Raw genomic sequence first — 19,005 nt, 5'->3', positions numbered from 1 at the left:
CCAGGAACGAACGCTACAGAAGGAGGCAGAACTGCAGCGACAAAGACACAGTTACCACTCCAGGCACCTATGGCTGTGTCCACGCTGCCGCTGACCGCGCTTGGCGCAGTCAGCACAATAAATTTAAATTTGTCCGGCCACACTCACGGGCCCTTGCCAAGACAAATTTTATTGACTTTGAGGCGCGCCGAGGGGTCACATATGACCTCAGCCAATCAGCACCAGTGATTGTATTGGCCACGACTCACACTGCACTGCAATTAACTCACAGCAATTTCCCAATCTAATCCAAAAGGGTGTTGCAGATATAGTATAAGACATTGCATGCACAATTAGAGATAATATATTGGTTCTAATACACACAAAAAACAAAAAAACAAAAATACACCAAATGCAACAATTGCCACAATTCCAAAAAAACTATTTCAAAACATTAACCAATTGTGCCCTATTGATTTCTTAGAAATGTTTGATATTGTAGCTTTTTTGTAAATTATATCTGGATTTTTGGGGTAAACAATGTAACGTTTCATCACCCAATAATCCACGATTGTACAAGGTATACCAGTTTTACTAGCATACAGAAGATACTATATACTGTCCTCATCTAACCAATTTTTGGAACCAATCATTTTGATTGTTTCCGCTTTTTAGCATGGTTATAGGCACTCAATACGCTTTTTAATAGATTTTTTTTTAGAAAGAAAGGGGGGAAACAATCTGTATTTGAACCTCTTTTCCAAAATCTTCCTCTGTGGAACAGTCCCACAGAAATACCATTAATTAAAGAAACTGGATGCCAACTACTGGTCAATTAAATGTAATTGATCACTGTTCGCTTAAGAAAAACAGTATGAATTGGACTAGGTTTACAATGAAAATGAGCTAGTGTTAAACTCATGCTTCTAGTAGTTGTCATTCCTGGGGATGGGGGGGGAGGAGAAGAGGGTAGAGCACCACTTTCATCTGCCCTTTCTTTCTCCAACCTGATTGGATATCTGTTAGGAAACTAAACAAGAAATGGATTGTCATCATTCCATAATACAACATTTACTTTTATTTCAAGAAAACATCGTACATATTTAACGCTGTGATCAGAAAAGGAACCTCATTTTAAGTAACTGGGACTAAACAGCCAGGTTAAAAGGATTTCTTAAAATAGCTGTGCCATTAAAGCTGCAGTTCAGTCAATATCCTGCATGTGTGTTTTTTTTTAATAAATCAGTTCTGTATTGTGAGAAAATACTTGTAGCATTTTCTTCTTTTTTTTTAAAAACAACTTTGAAAGACAATTTTTAATTTATTGTAATGTAACGAACATTTTTGTTTCTATAGCAACCCTTTAGAAAGGCACGACCCCTTCCTTTTCTGTAACAGGCTCTGGCACACCCCTTCGTGAGTCCTGCCCCCTCCACAGCCGTGCACGTGCATGAGCACAAATGTATCATGCCTGGTCACATGATCTTCCCCACAGAATTGTCAGAGCAGCAGCAGCAGCAGCAGCAGCAGCAGCAGCAGCAGCAGCAGCAGCAGAAAAGGAGAGTAGCTCAGAATTAATTAATTAAACCTTATTCCATTGCACGTGTGTAGTTAATGTTAAATATTAACAACTCATTTAAAATCAAATCTGTATATATAATACTGTAAATAATATGTATATTTAATTTTATGTGAATGTGTACAATTCAATGTGTGTTATTAAAATTAATAATGGCTTGTTCTTGTATAGCGCTGCTAGTTTTACATAGCACTTTACAGAGCCATTTTGCAGGCACAGGACCCTGCGGAGCTTAGGTGTGTATGTATGTGTTTGTATGATATAGATATATATGCACACGCACACATATACATGCACACACGTATACACACACACACACACGCATGCATAAACATGCGCACACATACATGCGCACACATACATGCGCACACATACACGCACACAAACATAAACACGCGCACACATATACATGCGCACGCGCACACATATACATGCGCACACGCACACATATACACACACACACACACACACACAAACATGTGCACACGCACACATACATACATGCGCACATATACACACACAAACATACACACTGTGTGTGCGCATGTTTATGTGCGTATATATTTATGGTATTGCTTGACCTGAGAAAGAGAGGAAAACTCTTGAAAGCTTGTCCCATGACACAAATTCTTGGTCCAAATAAAAAAAAAGGTATCAATAAATACTGAAGAACTCATAGTGTGTGCGTGTGCGTGTGTATATATATATACTATACTGTATATGTATATATATGTATATACTCATAGTGTGTGCGTGTGCGTGTGTATATATATATATATATATATATATATATATATATATATATATATATATATATACACACGCACACGCACACACTATGAGTATATATATATATATTAATATTATTTTTATTTATATATACTGTATGTATATATGTATACTAGCTGATATACCCGGCGTTGCCCGGAGGGGGGGCGTGAAAGGCAGGGGAGGGTGGGGCGTGAAAGGCAGGGGGGAGGGGGGGAGTGAAAGGCAGGGGGGAGGGGGGGAGTGAAAGGCAGGGGGAGGGGGGGGAGTGAAAGGCAGGGGGAGGGGGGGGGCGTGAAAGGCCGGGGGGAGGGGGGGGCGTGAAAGGCAGGGGGTGCGTGAAAGGCATGGGGGGAGGGGGGGCGTGAAAGGCGGGGGGCGTGAAAGGCAGGGGGGGCGTGAAAGGCAGCGGGGGGGGGGGGAAGGCGTGAAAAGCAGGGGGGCGTGAAAGACCGCTGGTGTGTGTGTGTGTGTGTGTGTGTGTGTGTACACACACACACACACACACACACACCTATCTAGACAAATCACCCAAAAATCTACTCGCCCCAGTCCCACCTTTTAAAAAAAGAAATGGAATAAATTCCAAGTAAGAACTAATAAAATTTGTTTTTGACATAACCGTTTATGTATTGTATTACTTTTATACTTTACTACAACTAGTCCTTGTTACTGTACATAGTTCCTTACTAATCTAGTAAAAAAAAGCCAGATATAAATGAGTGAGGGAGAGGGTGGGTCGGTGAGGGAGAGGGTGGGTCGGTGAGGGAGAGGGTGGGTCGGTGAGGGAGAGGGTGGGTCGGTGAGGGAGAGGGTGGGTCGGTGAGGGAGAGGGTGGGTGACGGAGAGGGTGGGTCGGTGAGGGAGAGGGTGGGTGACGGAGAGGGTGGGTGTGGGAGAGGGTGGGTGTGGGAGAGGGTGGGTGTGGGAGAGGGTGGGTGGGTGACGGAGAGGGAGAGGGTGGGTGACGGAGAGGGAGAGGGTGGGTCGGTGAGGGAGAGGGTGGGTCGGTGAGGGAGAGGGTGGGTCGGTGAGGGAGAGGGTGGGTGACTGAGGGAGAGGGTGAGTGGGTGGGTGAGGGAGAGGGTGAGTGGGTGGGTGAGGGAGAGTGGGTGGGTGGGTGAGGGTGAGTGGGTGGGTGGGAGAGGGTGAGTGGGTGGGTGAGTGGGAGAGGGTGAGTGGGTGGGTGGGAGAGGGTGGGTGAGGGAGAGGGTGGGTGAGGGAGAGGGTGGGTGAGGGAGAGGGTGGGTGACGGAGAGGGTGGGTGACGGAGAGGGTGGGTGACGGAGAGGGTGGGTGAGGGAGAGGGTGGGTGAGGGAGAGGGTGGGTGAGGGAGAGGGTGGGTGAGGGAGAGGGTGGGTGAGGGAGAGGGTGGGTGACGGGAGAGGGTGGGTGACGGGAGAGGGTGGGTGACGGGAGAGGGTGGGTGACGGGAGAGGGTGGGTGACGGGAGAGGGTGGGTGACGGGAGAGGGTGGGTGACGGGAGAGGGTGGGTGACGGAGAGGGTGGGTCGGTGAGGGAGAGGGTGGGTGACTGAGGGAGAGGGTGAGTGGGTGGGTGAGGGAGAGGATGAGTGGGTTGGGAGAGGGTGAGTGGGTGGGTGGGAGAGGGTGAGTGGGTCGGTGGGAGAGGGTGAGGGAGAGGGTGGGTGACTGGGTACTTGTGGTGACACACTAATACACACACACACATATCTACACACACACACATATCTACACACACACACATCTACACACGCACATATCCACACACACACACACACACACACACACACACACACACACACACACACACACACACACACACACACACCACCTTGCTGCCACCACTGCTCCGGGACACAACCCCTCCCCTTCCCCCCCACCCCCACCGGGGCAGCGCAACCCCCTGCATCTCCCGCGCGGGCACGGAGGCAGGCACAAGGATCGGGGCAGAAGGGGGACACATCTCCCGCTCCCCCCTTCCCCCCCCCCCCCCACAAGGCAGCGCAACCCCCTGCATCTCCCGCATGGGCAGGGGGGCAGGGAGGCAGGCATAAGGATCGGAGCAGAAGGGGACACATCTCCCGCTCCCCCCTTCCCCCCCACCGGGGCAGCGCAACCCCCCTGCATCTCCCGCGCGGACAGGGAGGCAGGCACAGGGAGCGGGGCAGAAGGGGGACACATCTCCCGCTCCCCCCTCCCCACCGGCGGCGCAAGTCCCCTCCATCTCGCGCAGGCTGACAGCCACAGGGATCGGAGCAGAAGGGGGCACCACACAGCGGCAGATCGGGAGCGAGCACACGTCACTGGGAGACTCATGAATATTCATGATCTTCCAATGACTGACAGAGGCAGATTATAAACAAATGCCAGCTTTAAAAATGTCGGCAAATTTCGCCGATCAATACATGGAGAACGGATTGACCTGCAGCTATACAGTTCTTTAGGTAAATAGAGATTGCACACATGAAGCAATTGAAGTAAAAAAAAAAATTAAAAAAAAAAAAAAAGACTGAACTGCAGCTTTAAGACAGGAATAAATGGCAGAAAGTTATGCCTACAGCATTAGTGTTAGAAAATTAGAACATATTTATTGACACTATACCAGTCAATGCTCTGTGGCTTAGGCAGAACTTGCACACACAGGGAACTGAAATCCAAATGAGAGATATAAATGGATCTCAAATCATTGGGGGGAGGGGGCGGCTTAACCATTTTTTTTGGTTAAGAAACCTTTGCTTGTATTGTGAAATTCTGAGGAACCCCACCAGTGTTTGAGACCAGATGCATTGTAAGAAACCAACCCTCTGTAATAGCGCATTTGAGATCTGATGCATTGTAAATTCTTCTGTATTTAGTACAATTTTCAAATTACCTGAAAATTGGAGGGAACCCTTTAGGGATGTCATGGAACCCAATGGTTCCTAGGAGTCCCTGCTGCAACTGAAACACACACAATATTAGATGGGATATTTATTTATAAAATTTATATAGCACTCTTATCCATAGACCTGTACATTAGTTAGTAAAAGAAAAGGTGTGGTCACATATAGATTAGATGATAGAGTAATTGTGTTGGTAGGAGTGGGAAGATTATGGTCAGGCGCATTGAGCTGGCTTGGTTGGTGGGCACAGGTTGAGGTCAGGTCTCTGGATGTACTCGTCGGTGACATGGTGTTTTACTGGCCTTTGTGAGAAACTAAATGTACACACAGACAAGTACAAAACCCAAAATGTCTGAACAATTTAAGTCTGGCTATATTTCACAGCAGATCCCAAGCCAGGGATTTTTAATCCATGGCTTTAAGAAGTAAAAATTTTAACGATTTAATAATTAGCTGCTGTGTCATAAATGTAATGACTCATTTTGCAGCCCAAGAGAAAGACAGTAAATTATGAAAGCATAATATTACACCCATGTTTCTACATAAGGTGTGCAGATTCCCAAACTTGGGCGGTTGCCGAATTGCCACAGGATTAAACTTCGAGGGCTGGGCAAAACTATGAAGCAATGTGTCGCAAGCATCTTTAGATTTAAGATGTTGAACCAAGTTTGTGTTATAATCCGGGTATCTTAATTTGCTTAAATAATAGTTGGCTGAAGTTATTACACTAGTGTGGCTACTAAAGGTCATGCATATTGAAGACCAACCCCGTGTACTATAAAGGACCTGGAGAGCTTACCATAATGTAGAGTTCACCGACCAAATGTATCTTCACATTGAACGTTTAAATAGAATCGTTATTTTATTCTGTAACCCTAATGGAAGTCCATCCAAAAGTTTGTCCTTATTCCCATCATTTATATACAATAATTATATTGACCAAATGCTTGTTTCATTTCTCTTTTCACTGATGCAGGTGTGCACATTGTTGCGTTCAGTGCTACACCAGTTTGGAGAGTGTTTTTTATGAGAACGTATGCAGAAATCGTCCTTACAGACTACATGAGCTCTAAGGCAGGGGAGCGCAAACTTTTTTCCTTGCGCCCCCCTGCCGGTGGTCCCCTCACTCCCGCGCCCCCCCAACCCCCACTTACCCGCGCTCCGGCGTCATGACGTACGCCACATGACCTTGCGGCGTCATTTTGAAGCCACGTTGCCATGGCGACGCAGGAAGGAAGCCGTTTAAGTTAGGTATACAGAGGCCCTGCAGCTCCCCAGCCACTTAATTTAAGTTCCTTCGGGAATCGTGCAGGGCCTCTGTAAACCCCGCGCCCCCCGTCGGCAGTCTCGCGTCCCCCCTGGGGTTCGCACCCCCCCCGTTTGCACAGCGCTGCTCTAAGGGTACATCTATTTTGTGCCTGTACAACAATAAGTATGACATCACAAGGTGATGAAAGCATGGAACTGGTAAAACTCAATTAGGATTACTTCATTCTGCATTTAATGGCTGCAAAGAAAGTAGGTTTGTTACACGGTTTATATGCACACCGTTGTTTTTTTATGGGAACAGAATAAGTCACTCAGGAAGCAATTAAACATTCCTTCTGTGACACCATTTCACACCTTTCCATTAAAAAAACGGCTTGTGAAGTGCATTTTTCCTGCGAGTAGAAACAAACATACTTCACTTGCAGTCCTTACCATTTTCAATGTCAGAGGGGCCTGCAGTTCATTGCAAAACAACATGTTGCAGGATCTAACAGCAGCAAAGGCTAATTCTCCAATCGGTTTGGCTGTTATAGTACAGTCTTGGGGCATGCTGTACCGGCTTATACAATTTTACCCCTGTTGCACAGCATCTCGCTGCAACCAAAGTCCAATCAGAATCTTCAGCGATGCCGATAGCCTGTCACTACATGGCCAGCCAACCAGTGTCGACGTGCGGGAGAAGACTGGGCTGCCGACTGCTAAAAATGTATGCAATTATATTCTCTATTGCTCTATATCACAATATGTATATGTTCAGTGGCAGGGGGTTGTTTCAAGCAAGTAATACAACCACGATTATGGCATTACACAAGGCTCCAAACAAACTATGAAAAAACTATCAAATAAAAACATGGCACAGGGTTGTTACTTTATTACAACCTCCATATAGAACACAAGGGGGTCTATGAGGGGTGTTGGGGATCTATATCAGTTGTGTATAGTAGAACGGGTGTGGGGGCCTACTCGACGCATGTATACCTATTTCAATCTGGAAAAAGTTGGAGGGTATGCAAAGGGTATGGTGCCTTTGCTGCAAGAAGGGCCCAGCACAAGAGAACAGGGGTCCTCTTTGTTGGTGTACACTCTAAAAAGTAAGGAAGGTGGCTATATAAACCAACATCAAATTAGAAGAAAAACATATTGATGGTCTATAGAGGCAGATGTCTAGAGTTACAGCCTAACCTCTAGCAAAATTTGGCTAAAGGGCTATTACCAAATTGTGAGACCTGATCATGAAATGGTAGCAGGCACTTGGAAGTATACAGTGCCACTAATAACCTAGCTATAAAAAACAATTTTAATGACCAGTAGGGTAAAACTATGAACGTGATCTAAAGAATAAAAACAGATGCAGGGAGCAGATGTGGTTAAAACTATGTGAGGGCATAGGCGTGTTTAAACTGCCAATGGTGCATTTAGGCAATCTTAATTACTATCTTGTAGCAACCGTGTAGGTGTAATTGGAAATGATTGCCAATAGTAACTATGAGGGATCAAGTACAAAATGTGACAGTGCTCGTCTCAATCAGGAAGCAGACCCGCAGGGCTGGAGGTAGGGATGCAAATAAACCGGCCAGGGCCCTGGGACAGAGTCCTGTAAGTGTATCTATAGTCGGAATGGAAGCAGGGGTCAGGGCTGGCGGCAGAGTTGCAAAGTCCAGGAGACAGCAGAGATCAGTGCAGGTGGAAGGCAGCGAGGTCGGGTCACGGTCCGGGGTCCATAACAGGGAAATCCAATGAACAGGGAAGCCACAGGGATTGGCACGCCACACGGAAGCTACAGGGAAAAGGCAAGGCACGGTAACTAGAACCCAAGGTGGCTAGGAGCACAGGGAAACGTGTACAATGCTTGGGCGGGGGTTGGGAGTCACTGTCTGCTATTTAATCCCTGGAACAGGTGCATCCAATAAGAGGTCACAGCAGCCAGGTTCCAGCAAGCCTGGACAAGAACCTTTACACAAAAAAGCCTACAGTCAGCCCACGCGACCCGTATAATTGATTCCAGCAGTGTCTGATTGTGTCAGTGGCTTAATAGGAGGCAGTCTGCCCAAGTGATGAATGGCAATAAAGTAACTTCGTTAAGAATCAACTTTAAGATACTTATATCATTGTAAAAGTGGTATTGCTAATCAGCAAAAGCTTTTCCAATTACCCCTACTAAGTTGCTACAATAAATTAATTCAAATTGCCTAAATGCACCATTGGCAGTTTAAACACTCATATGCACTCACATTGTTTTAACCACGTCTGCTCACTGCAGCTGTTTTTATTCTTTAGTTCACGTTCATAGTTTTCCCCTACGGGTCATTAAAATTGTTTTTATAGCTAGGTTATTAGTGGCACTGTATACTTCCAAGTGCCTGCTACCATTTCATGACCAGGTCTCACAATTTGGTAATAGCCCTTTAGCCAAATGTTGCTCCTGGTTAGGCTGTAACTCTAGACATCTGCCTCTATAGACCATCAATATGGTTTTCTTCTAATTTGATGTTGTTGGTGTATATAGCCACCTTCCTTACAATTTAGAGTGTGCAACAACAAAGAGGATCCATGTTCTCTCCCTCTACCTATTCCTTAGCCAATTGCATTTTGATCCTCAGACGGCACCTTGATTAAAATCTAGAAAGTTTTTCACTACATTCATATAGTTAGAGCGAAGAATCCCTGCTCCCCCTTCCAGCTACCAAATGCAGGGCCGCCGACAGGAGGGGCAGCCAGGACAGGTTTCCCGGGCCCGGTGGTTGCGGGGGGCACGGCCGGTGCTGTAAGTTGGGCCCGACCTCTGGCAAGGCCCAGCTGCCGGTCCTCTCACGGCTGGACCACAGCTCTCCTTCAGCTGCAGGCCTCTTCTTCACTGTCCCCACGCGGAGCTTCCAAAGCTGGCACGCGACAGGTCTCTGATGTTAGCGCGCCGGAAGCAAGCTTGTCCCAGTTTCCGGCAGATGCAGGCATGAGTGTGAGGCCCGGCGGGTACGGATATTGGAAGCTCGGCGTGGAACAGAGTGAGTACGAGGCATGCAGCTAAGGGAGAGCTGGGGCCCGGCCGCGACTGGCAGCCAGGCAAGACCCAACTTGCCGGACTGGCCAGGCTCCCCGCAGCCACCGGGCCTGGCCATCCACAAGGTAAGTCTGTATATTTTATATGTATCGGGGGGGTTCTTTTTATATGTATTGGGGGTCGAGGTAGGTGTATTTTTATTATATATTGGGGGTGGGTTATATGTATTTAGGTGTGGGGTTTTTTGGTATGTATTTTATGGGGGGGATTGAGAGAGTTGGGTAATTGACAGAAGGTGGGGGCGAGTGAGAGGAGAGGGGGGAGGGAGTGAGGAAAAGAGGGAGTAAGGAAAAGAGGGAGTAAGGAAAAGAGGGAGTAAGAGTGACGCAGGGGGGAGAAATACACGCGCCCTCCACCACCCCCTTGACCCCCGCCCCCCCAACAACTAGCCGGCCAGGAATCGCACGTGCAACATGAGTGCCTGTCACGCCACTCGAGTGTGCGCTCACCATGGACTAGGTCCAAGAGAGAGAGTTGAAGCAAAGAGAGCTGTAAAGCTTTTGCGAACCTGCGTGGGAGAAAGCAGTTTTACATTTCTATAGCAACTTGAAGCACAGCAGCTGCAAGAGAGCAGCATGGGCCATAAATGCAGACTCACATCTCAAGAGAACTTGCATTATCGATGTGGTTTCATGACGCACTGCAAATGCCTGCTCAGTTAGACAATGCATTGAGGTACAAACACTACACTGTTAAAGCAACACCAGAACGTGAAAAACCTGTTTGGCAACTTCAGACATTCAAGAAACGGAGAAGGAAATCTAATGCATACACCGAAAGCATGTGTGCAAAAGTGATCTACCTTTGAAACCAAGCAAAATGTTGCATGCTTTATTGTCAATGGGTACACAATGAGTGCAATGGATACTTCAACTACTCCCATTCAGCACTTTCTACTTGCAAAAAAAAATTTTTTTAAATCTTTGTTTTTGACACAAAGGTAAATACAGTGTACCAAGATGTGCTAGATGTTGTAATTACCTGTTTCTGTGAACTGAAAATTCAGATTTAGCTTTCCATTATATACAGAAACTTTTAACATTAGTAGTTGCAATGTGGTTAAGAAGTCCATCTTCTCCTGTAAAATGAGCCAGAGGAGCTGTGGCAATCGTGACCACTCCCCAGAGGGAACACGCCCTACCGGTGTCACTCATGAAGGTTACTGACTGCTTGATCGCTCCATAGCAGTACTAAAACAAACAAAGAGACACCCCAATGACTGCACTCATGTTGGTAATGTTGAAATGATGATTCAATTAAAATAATTTTAATTAAAAAAAAACACATAATAAAATAGTGTTGTATAGAGGAATATGGTAATTATATCCACGACCATTCCATAATGACGTACCAATTCGTGTTCAAAAGTCAGTTTTGAAAAGTTGTGGTTATATGTGCTTCAAGCAGTCAGATGCCAAATATATATGATCCTACTCCTTAAACCCAGCTTAGTAAGCTAATAACCCCACAGTAGATAGAGGTATAGAAGCTTAACGTAAGTATATAGTGCAAGATAATTTTTCTAAAACATGGAATGATGAAAATCATATTGCTCATTCCATGCACTAATACTGTATATTCCCCAGTACTTGAACTGGATCTGAACAGTCTTAAAAATAAATAGAGCAAGTTGTTTTAACTCTCAGGCACAGATAAAAGACGGGGACGTATTTTATAGCCGCATAATTCGTCGCTATACGATCACCATATAGGCGTGGAGCTGGAGTTGATGTGAAATGCTGTTACCAATGACTAGACGTGTGCCTCAGTATCTAAACCAATCAAAGGAAAAGAGGCATATAGTCCAACAGATCTCTCCCTATGAAGCTAATGACACATGAATAACATCAAATTGCCAAGTGAATATGCTACCTGTATATAGGTGAAAAAATGCTAGCTAATATAGGGGCTTGCACCAAGTGTGCACCCACACCCGAGGCGCGATTCGGCGACCGCATCCAATTATAGCCTCTTAGCTAATTATTTATATGGATGCTCCAATTTTAAAGGAGAGAAAATCAACTCTAAAGGAGCTGGCACAAAATGTGCACCTCTAAGCACCGAGTAGCTCCATAGCACCGCAGAACGCAATCTCCCCGAGGAAAACAAGGTGAAAAAGTGTCTCACAGGGTCCCTTGAGCACCAGAACCCATGACGTTGTGGCTATGTCAGGGGTTAATGGAAGTCCATATCAATTGTTGTTTGTTAGGCAACAAAAAAGCCTATTACAAGGCATTCAACGCAACGTAAAATTACAGAGTGACCACTGAACAAGAACCAGTTATATTTGTACAGCACGTTCATTTTATTTTACAATGTGGAACACAATGCCATTGTAGATGTTACAGTATGCACCTCATTTTGGAGGATTTTATTCCCTACTATATTTTTTGTGCATATGTCATCTGTATTGTTTCCAGACATTGAGACACAAGGAAATGGTTTTTAAAATGCGTATACAGTACTTGCAATGACTAAACTGCCTAGTGTACATTCTGGAAAGGTTTCCACACTCGCATGTGGCGCAAAGAAAATGCTAAATGTGCAGATTTACACCAATTTATAATCAAATAAAAGAACTTTGAAACACACACACACACACACTAAACACTGAAAGTAAATTATACTTTCCATTTTTATTTATTTAATGGCTTTCCCAAGTCATAGTTCTTATTTACATGACACCGTATTCAAAGTTACAGTATTTCACTATGTACTGCCTGCTAGAGCAACAGGTGGACTGAATCCCTTTTACACATTGTAAAAGTGGAAAGTTTTACAGGCATTATAACATTTGTATTCTGCAGTAAGCACTTCTAGCAGCAACACCCCCACAAGTCTAATTGAGTTTAACTTTAAAATCAGTGGTGTCAAATACATTTGCCACAAGCGGCGAATAGTCCAATGTTTTGTGGCGAACTGGGGCACCGGGGGAGAGAGCTAGGACATCTTCCTGGCAGCTGAGGGAGGGCTTGGTGCCTAGTGAAACAGCACCACCCCTGCACGCCTGAAGTTGGTCCCTCTTCCGCCTGTGTGATCAGAGGTCTCCCTCCAGGTAAGGTGTAGGGGGGTTGTGTGTATTCGAGAGGGTGTGTGGGGGAGAGAGGGGGGGGGTGCGCAGTGGGAGGGGGAGGGGGGTGCGCAGTTTACGACTCGAGCACAATGCCATTATGACTGACACAAGAATGTGGCGAATATGGAAAGATGACAACCATAAGTGTGGCTAGCATTGGATTCCTACTTGACACCGCTGCTCTAAAATGCTGGTATCTTGAAACCAACTATGAGCATGTCCTGTTTAAAAAGAAAAAAATAATAATCATGTAATGTCTAAGGTTATCACAGTAATCTAAAATGCAAGAATAGCTCATTGTACTGACACCATAATGGGTGCGTGGAGCAATTGATTAACATGAGGCTTTTTACAGTCACTTTGAAAAGAAAACCATCTTGATCCTAAGGCTACGCTTATAGTGCCGGCGACGTCAGGCTGCGGTTGCTGGAAAAATCAAATTGAGATGACTTCCAGAGATAGCACGGCGCAACGGCTTGGTCACTTTCTATAAGCGCACACAATGCAATGCATTTGTTTTGACGCAACGTCGCTATCACCGTCACTATAATTGCAGCCTAAGGCCGTGCTTATAGTGTCGGCGACGCAAATTCGCCCAAAAACAAAAGCATCGCTGCCGCCGCGTGCGCTTATTGTGCACGCAACGGCACGAAAACCCGCCGCCGGCAAAATTTGATTTTTCAAGGGCCGTAGCGTCACACGACGGCCCTTTAACAACATCAAATTGCGGGAATCCGACGATGCCGCCGAAACATAACTTTCGCCGGTGGCGACGGGTGACGTCACCCCCCGTGTCGCCGTCGGCAGCACTATAGGCAAAGTCTAAGAGGTGTTTGCCCAACACAAAAAAAAAACATTTCAAACAGCAAAAAAATGGTAATGACAAAGAGACATTACAACAAAAGAGATGCCAACCCAGTGTTTTTTTTTTGTTTTGTTTTTAATATAAGAGAGAATCTCTCTGATCATAAAAACTAATAAACCAGATTATTCACCCCCACAAAAATTCTTATTATTGTGCAAAGTATTAGTATTAGTATTTCAATAAGGATGATGTGCTGTAGCATACACAGCTTGCGATTTTAAAAAGGTCAATCCACCAAATTTCAACATTTAATACCATCTTCCAATGATTTATTTAATATTACAGAAATCGAGGTACTTTGAAAGCAGAAGAAATATAATTTTGCTGGCGGATATATTATCGTGTGTGCGGTTAGTTTGGACAATGGGAAGGATGTGACAAATGGGCAAGAAATGTAGTACGATTTCCCATCTACAAGATTCCCGGTGCCATTGGCTGGTCTTTTATTAATATGATGCGACATGGTCTTCTTTGTTGCAAAAATTTGATCACTTAATCTTTGGGCACACAATACCAATGATATTGAACACACACACACCCCTAATGTGCTCACTTTAATTACATTTCTCTGATATGACATTATATTGTGTTATACCAAGCTTAAAATAACAATAAATCACCTGTAACCCAACTTCAATTTTCTAATAACACCAAAAGCTAAATGCTCCTTAGTTTTAAGAACAATAAACTTGCTATATGACGAGTGATTAACAGTATGGGGAGTAAAATCCAGTTATGTTTTAAAAAGGTACCATCGCATGTAGCGAGTCAAAAAAAAAAAAAAACACTACTTTAACTTAGTGTAAATTGGCTAATACAGTATAGAAAGATTTCATTTACCCTTACAGTACCTGTTCTATTCATGTATATCTTGTAAAAGAACAATTTACCTGTGGCTTTTACAGCTGAAACAGCCATATCATCAAGCTGATACAAAGCCCGCCAAAGCATTTGTATACAGTTAAAAAAAAATATTTTAAAATGCTTTTACTTTTCCAATTTTGAAAGCGCAGGCAACATGTAACTTATTATTGTCCTAGAAGGAAAAGTCCCTTACAACAGGGGAGCGCAATCTTTTCTCCCTGCGCCCCCTGCCGGCTGTCCTGCTCTCCGCGCGCCCCCTCCCTACTCCTTACCTTGGTTCCCGGCGTCTGGGCATCATGACGCAACGTTGCCATAGCAACGTCACATGACACTGCAGCATCGTTTTACGCCGAGTTGCCATGGCGACGCATCTCCAGTTGCCACTTCCCCGGCACTTATTTTAAGTGCCTTTGGGAAGCGTGCGGGGCCTCTGTAAACCCTGCGCCCCCGCAGTTAATCTCATGCCCCCCAGCTTGCGCACCGCTGCCTTACAGTATGTTTAGATTAAATGTAGCTGATTGATAGCCTTGTCTATCCTTGTCTATCCAAAGAATGTGTTAATTCCCTTACCTTGCCAGCCTCTCCCTCCTCTGTTGGGAGGCTATTCTATGAATCCGCCACGCTATCCATGAAGTACTTTCTCACTTTGTCCCAGAGTTGCCACCCTCCAGCTTCAGAACATGACCTTCTGTTCTAGCACTTCTCTAAAACAGGTTTTCTTCCGGTACTTTGTTGACACCCTTCATGCATTTGAAAGTTTCTATCATGCCACTCCCTCTACCTCGTCTCCTCCAAGCTGTACATATTAGGCCGGGGCCATAGAGGCTTCAGGAGAGCGGAGGCGCGCTAACGCTGAGGCGAACCTGCTTAAGTCAGCGCGATTCCACGGACTTGCAGGCGAGCCAGCGTGCACGAAGGGAGCCGGGGGGAGGTGGTTGGATGCGGGGCAGTGACGTCGCTGGGCCAATCGCCCGCGACGCACTGACGTCAACGTCACGGCGCCGTGACGTTGACGCTGCTTCAGGCTGATTGGATGTTTTCAGCCGACAGCGCGCTGAAAAACAGCTTGGCTGTCGGCTAAAAATTCCAAAGCCTCAGCACGCCTGCGGACGCTCGCGTGAGCCCCCTCTCAGGGCATCCTCATTGAGGATGCAGGGGCTCAGTGCTGAGCGTCCGCACAGCTCAGCGCGGCCTTTCCTATGGACTCGGCCTTAAGGTCATTCAATCTTTCCTGATAAATTGTATGGTGTACATTTTTCACTAGGTAGGCTTTCTTTACGCACATTAATTTATTTACAGTATATCCTTCTGGAGGTATGGTCTTGAGAACAGAACACAGTAGTTTAGGTGGGTTCTTGCTAATGGTCTATAAAGTAGCATCGCTATCGCTCTCATTCTACTGCTAATACCTCTCCCTTTACAACCTGGCATTCAGCATTGCTTGACCAATTTTTTAGTTAGCTGAAATAATGACTCCCAGGTCATTTTTCTCTACAGTAGCTGGCATTATAGTCAGTGTTCGACAAACCTATACATTTGCTCGCCCGGGCGAGTGGATTTAGCCCCCGGGCGAGTAAATATTGGCCCAAGCAGCACACGTTTGGTACTAGGTGGCGAGTAGATTTTTTTGGTGATTTGTCAACCACTGATTATAGTGATGACAATAATACTGTATTCTGTCTTTGGATTTTTGCAACCCAGATGCATTAATATGTACTTTTTGGAATTCAAGTGTAATCTACCTAAATCATTGATCTTTTTTGTTTACCCCCATGGTGTGTCAAATCTGTTTCAGATCGTTGTCTCATCTGAAAAAGACACTTGCCCATTCAGACCATGTACAATGTCACCAACTACTATATTAAAGATTACTGGTCCCAGAACAGGTACCCGAGGTACTCAAATGGTCACCACCCCATGCTCTGAATATACTCTGTTCACATCACTTTGGGATTGTCGAGACTCAGATCGCTACTAAAGTGATCACATCGTCGCAATCCCAGAAGTCCAGGGGGCTCGGGTGCTACTGGACATCAGGCATCGTAAAAGGTCAACAAAAAACTGTGTGCCCAAGTACCTCAGCCTACCAGATGTACACGTACCAATAACGTATTTGTGGTCCAGTCTCACAGATTCAGTCAGCCAACACATAGTAATCTCAAACTTTATAGGCTCTACGGGAGTGCTATTTGGCAAATCTCCACATAAATGTAATTCAAGAAGCGGACTGCTATCCTCTATTAGCCACCAGCCCCCTTTAATGCCCCTCCACCACTGGTGCCTGGCAAAGAATTACACCATCAGCACTCCTGTATAAACTAGATGGTTTGTAAGAACCATGTACTCTGAACTTACCAAAGTTTGGATTCATGATTTGGAGGACTCAACCTTCTGCTCCACACCAAAATACCTATAGATGACTCACTAATTGGTAGGCAGCAAGTGTTTTGTGAAAAATCAGAGTTTTCTCACAAACATGCACAAGAACAAAGTATAGGACCCACCCTTTGGAGATTGCCTTGGCAAAGCAGGGAGGCTTATCTTCTGCCATAACGTGCAATGATACACCAATCTAACTTCCACCATCTACTGTACACTCCACAAACACTAAGGCTAAGGCCCCGTTCCCAGAGTCAGCGCGCCCGCACTGCAGACAGGCGGGGCGCTGACATACACAGACCGCGATATGCGGTCTGTAGGGAGCGGGAGGTGGGAGGTTTGAGCGGGAGGGGGCGTGGCTTGAGCGGAGGGACCCGCTACTCTCCCCCCCCTCCCTCCACGGCTCGGGTAAGTAAAGCAACGCACACACACAGACAGAGGCAGGCACTCACACACAGGCACACACATACATACACACAGACAGGCACTCACGCACTAAGACACACACACAGACAGGCACGCACGCACTCAGGCACCACACACACAGGCACTCACGCTGCTGTCACTCCACACTCCTCCCCGCTCCCCGAAGCCTCTCCTCCTCCCGTCAACGCTAGGGAACACCATTCTCTTGTATCCTATAGCGGCTGACGCGCCACAGCGTGTAGTAAGCTGTGCAGCCAGGGGGGACCGGAACCGGCTCCGCAGGATTCCCCTGCTCGTGGGGAACTCGCGTGTGGCCGCCCGCACCACCGAGCGCAGCGGGACCGAGGCCTTAGAGTGGCTATTGGTCTACTAATAAAAGCTAAGTATAAGGGTCAATTCTCCTTGCATATTGTACTTGATCTCTCTGCTGCCGCCGACACAAACTGTTCCCTGTCAACTCCAGAACAGTTAATCGGTTTGTCCAAAGGACAATAAGAAATATTATGCCTATAGTATAGGTACCTGCTAAAATGGAGTTTACCTTGACGGGGTTAACAGGCTTAAATATTTTTTTGAATCAAAAGATGCAACTAAATGTATCCTCTGTTATAAAACTTAGGATCAAAAATGTAAAAGTTGCAAGTCAATTTGGGAGGAGCACAAGGTTTCTGTATTTGCTTTTCCCGAGAATAAATATGCAGGGGAATTAAACCGCTCAAATAATGTGTTTCATGACCTCATCTGGGTTGAAAACGAACTTGAACTTGAGTTTCCCTCATGCTAGGTTCCCAAACAACCCATGAAATGTTCTGTACTCTAGACATGGCATGAAAGCAATACATTTGAGAGGTGACAAACTACCCAAAACAAATCCTACTACAGCGCTTTTACTGGTAGCTTTCGGGGCCAAGTGCATCCTACTAAGCGTCCCAATACGGCCCTTGGACGATCTCCTTCTACTTTTATTGGCGTTGCCCAGGCAGCCAAGTGAAATTTTGTTTTCAGTAAAACATGCTTGGAGGTTAAAACACACATACATATGGTACATATGTTAAATATTATACAGGCATACCCTGGTTTAAGGACACTCACTTTAAAAGTACACTCGCGAGTAAGGACATAGTGCCCAATAGGCAAACGGCAGCTCACGCATGCGCCTGTCAGCACGTCCTGAACAGCAATACCGGCTCCCTACCTGTACTGAAGCTGTGCACAAGCGGGGAGACTATAGAGCCTGTTACAAATGCCTTATTTATTGTATTGTATTGTATGTCTTTATTTATATAGCGCCATTAGTGTACATAGCGCTTCACAGTAGTAATACATGTGGTAATCACATGTGGTATTTACATCAGTTATGCACGTATATGACGATTGCAGTACAGTACATGCATCGATAAGTGAAAAAAAGGTAGTGCTTCACTTTAAGTACATTTTCGCTTTACATACATGCTCCGGTCCCATTGCGTACGTTAATGCGGGGTATGCCTGTACTTCAACATTTTGCAAATATAAGCATTTAAACATATCCTAAACTATATTACAAAACTCTTGTGAAACTGGTTGAAGAGCCCATACACCAATCTTGTGCAACTGACGGCCCTTGGAGATCAAGCTATGGCCCACTTCCAGTGCTCTCTTTTGCACACAGGTAAGATATTAACCCTTCCACTGCCAGAAGAACCAGCAACATATCATAGAATATTGCAAGCTCCTGGCAGCAAAATGGTATATATAGCAAATGTATGCTGGGGTGTGCATGTGTGTGTGTGTATATATATATATCCCACATGGTTCTTCTATCAAATGTATTTATTAGCATTTTCGGTACTGGCACAGAGACACTTCACAGCATCTGATGTGTGGTTACTCAAAAC

General features: G+C 45.5%; 1 protein-coding gene across 2 annotated transcripts in view; it reads right to left on the bottom strand.

Moving 5' to 3' along the window:
* Positions 1-19,005, bottom strand: part of B4GALT6 (beta-1,4-galactosyltransferase 6) — a 115,094-nt gene that overhangs the window by 94,651 nt on the left and 1,438 nt on the right. Inside the window, exon 1 of one of the 2 annotated variants that reach the window (XM_075584780.1) lies at positions 14,894-15,040. The exons of the other annotated variant lie outside the window; for it this stretch is intronic. The gene's annotated coding sequence lies outside the window, so the exon portion shown is untranslated. Of the gene's footprint in view, positions 1-14,893; positions 15,041-19,005 lie in introns of those variants that run through there. 2 annotated transcript variants of the gene reach the window in all.

The sequence above is a fragment of the Ascaphus truei genome, chromosome 2 (assembly GCF_040206685.1).
Source record: "Ascaphus truei isolate aAscTru1 chromosome 2, aAscTru1.hap1, whole genome shotgun sequence".
Classification (NCBI taxonomy): domain Eukaryota; kingdom Metazoa; phylum Chordata; class Amphibia; order Anura; family Ascaphidae; genus Ascaphus; species Ascaphus truei.
This window is presented reverse-complemented; position numbering and strand designations above follow the sequence as displayed.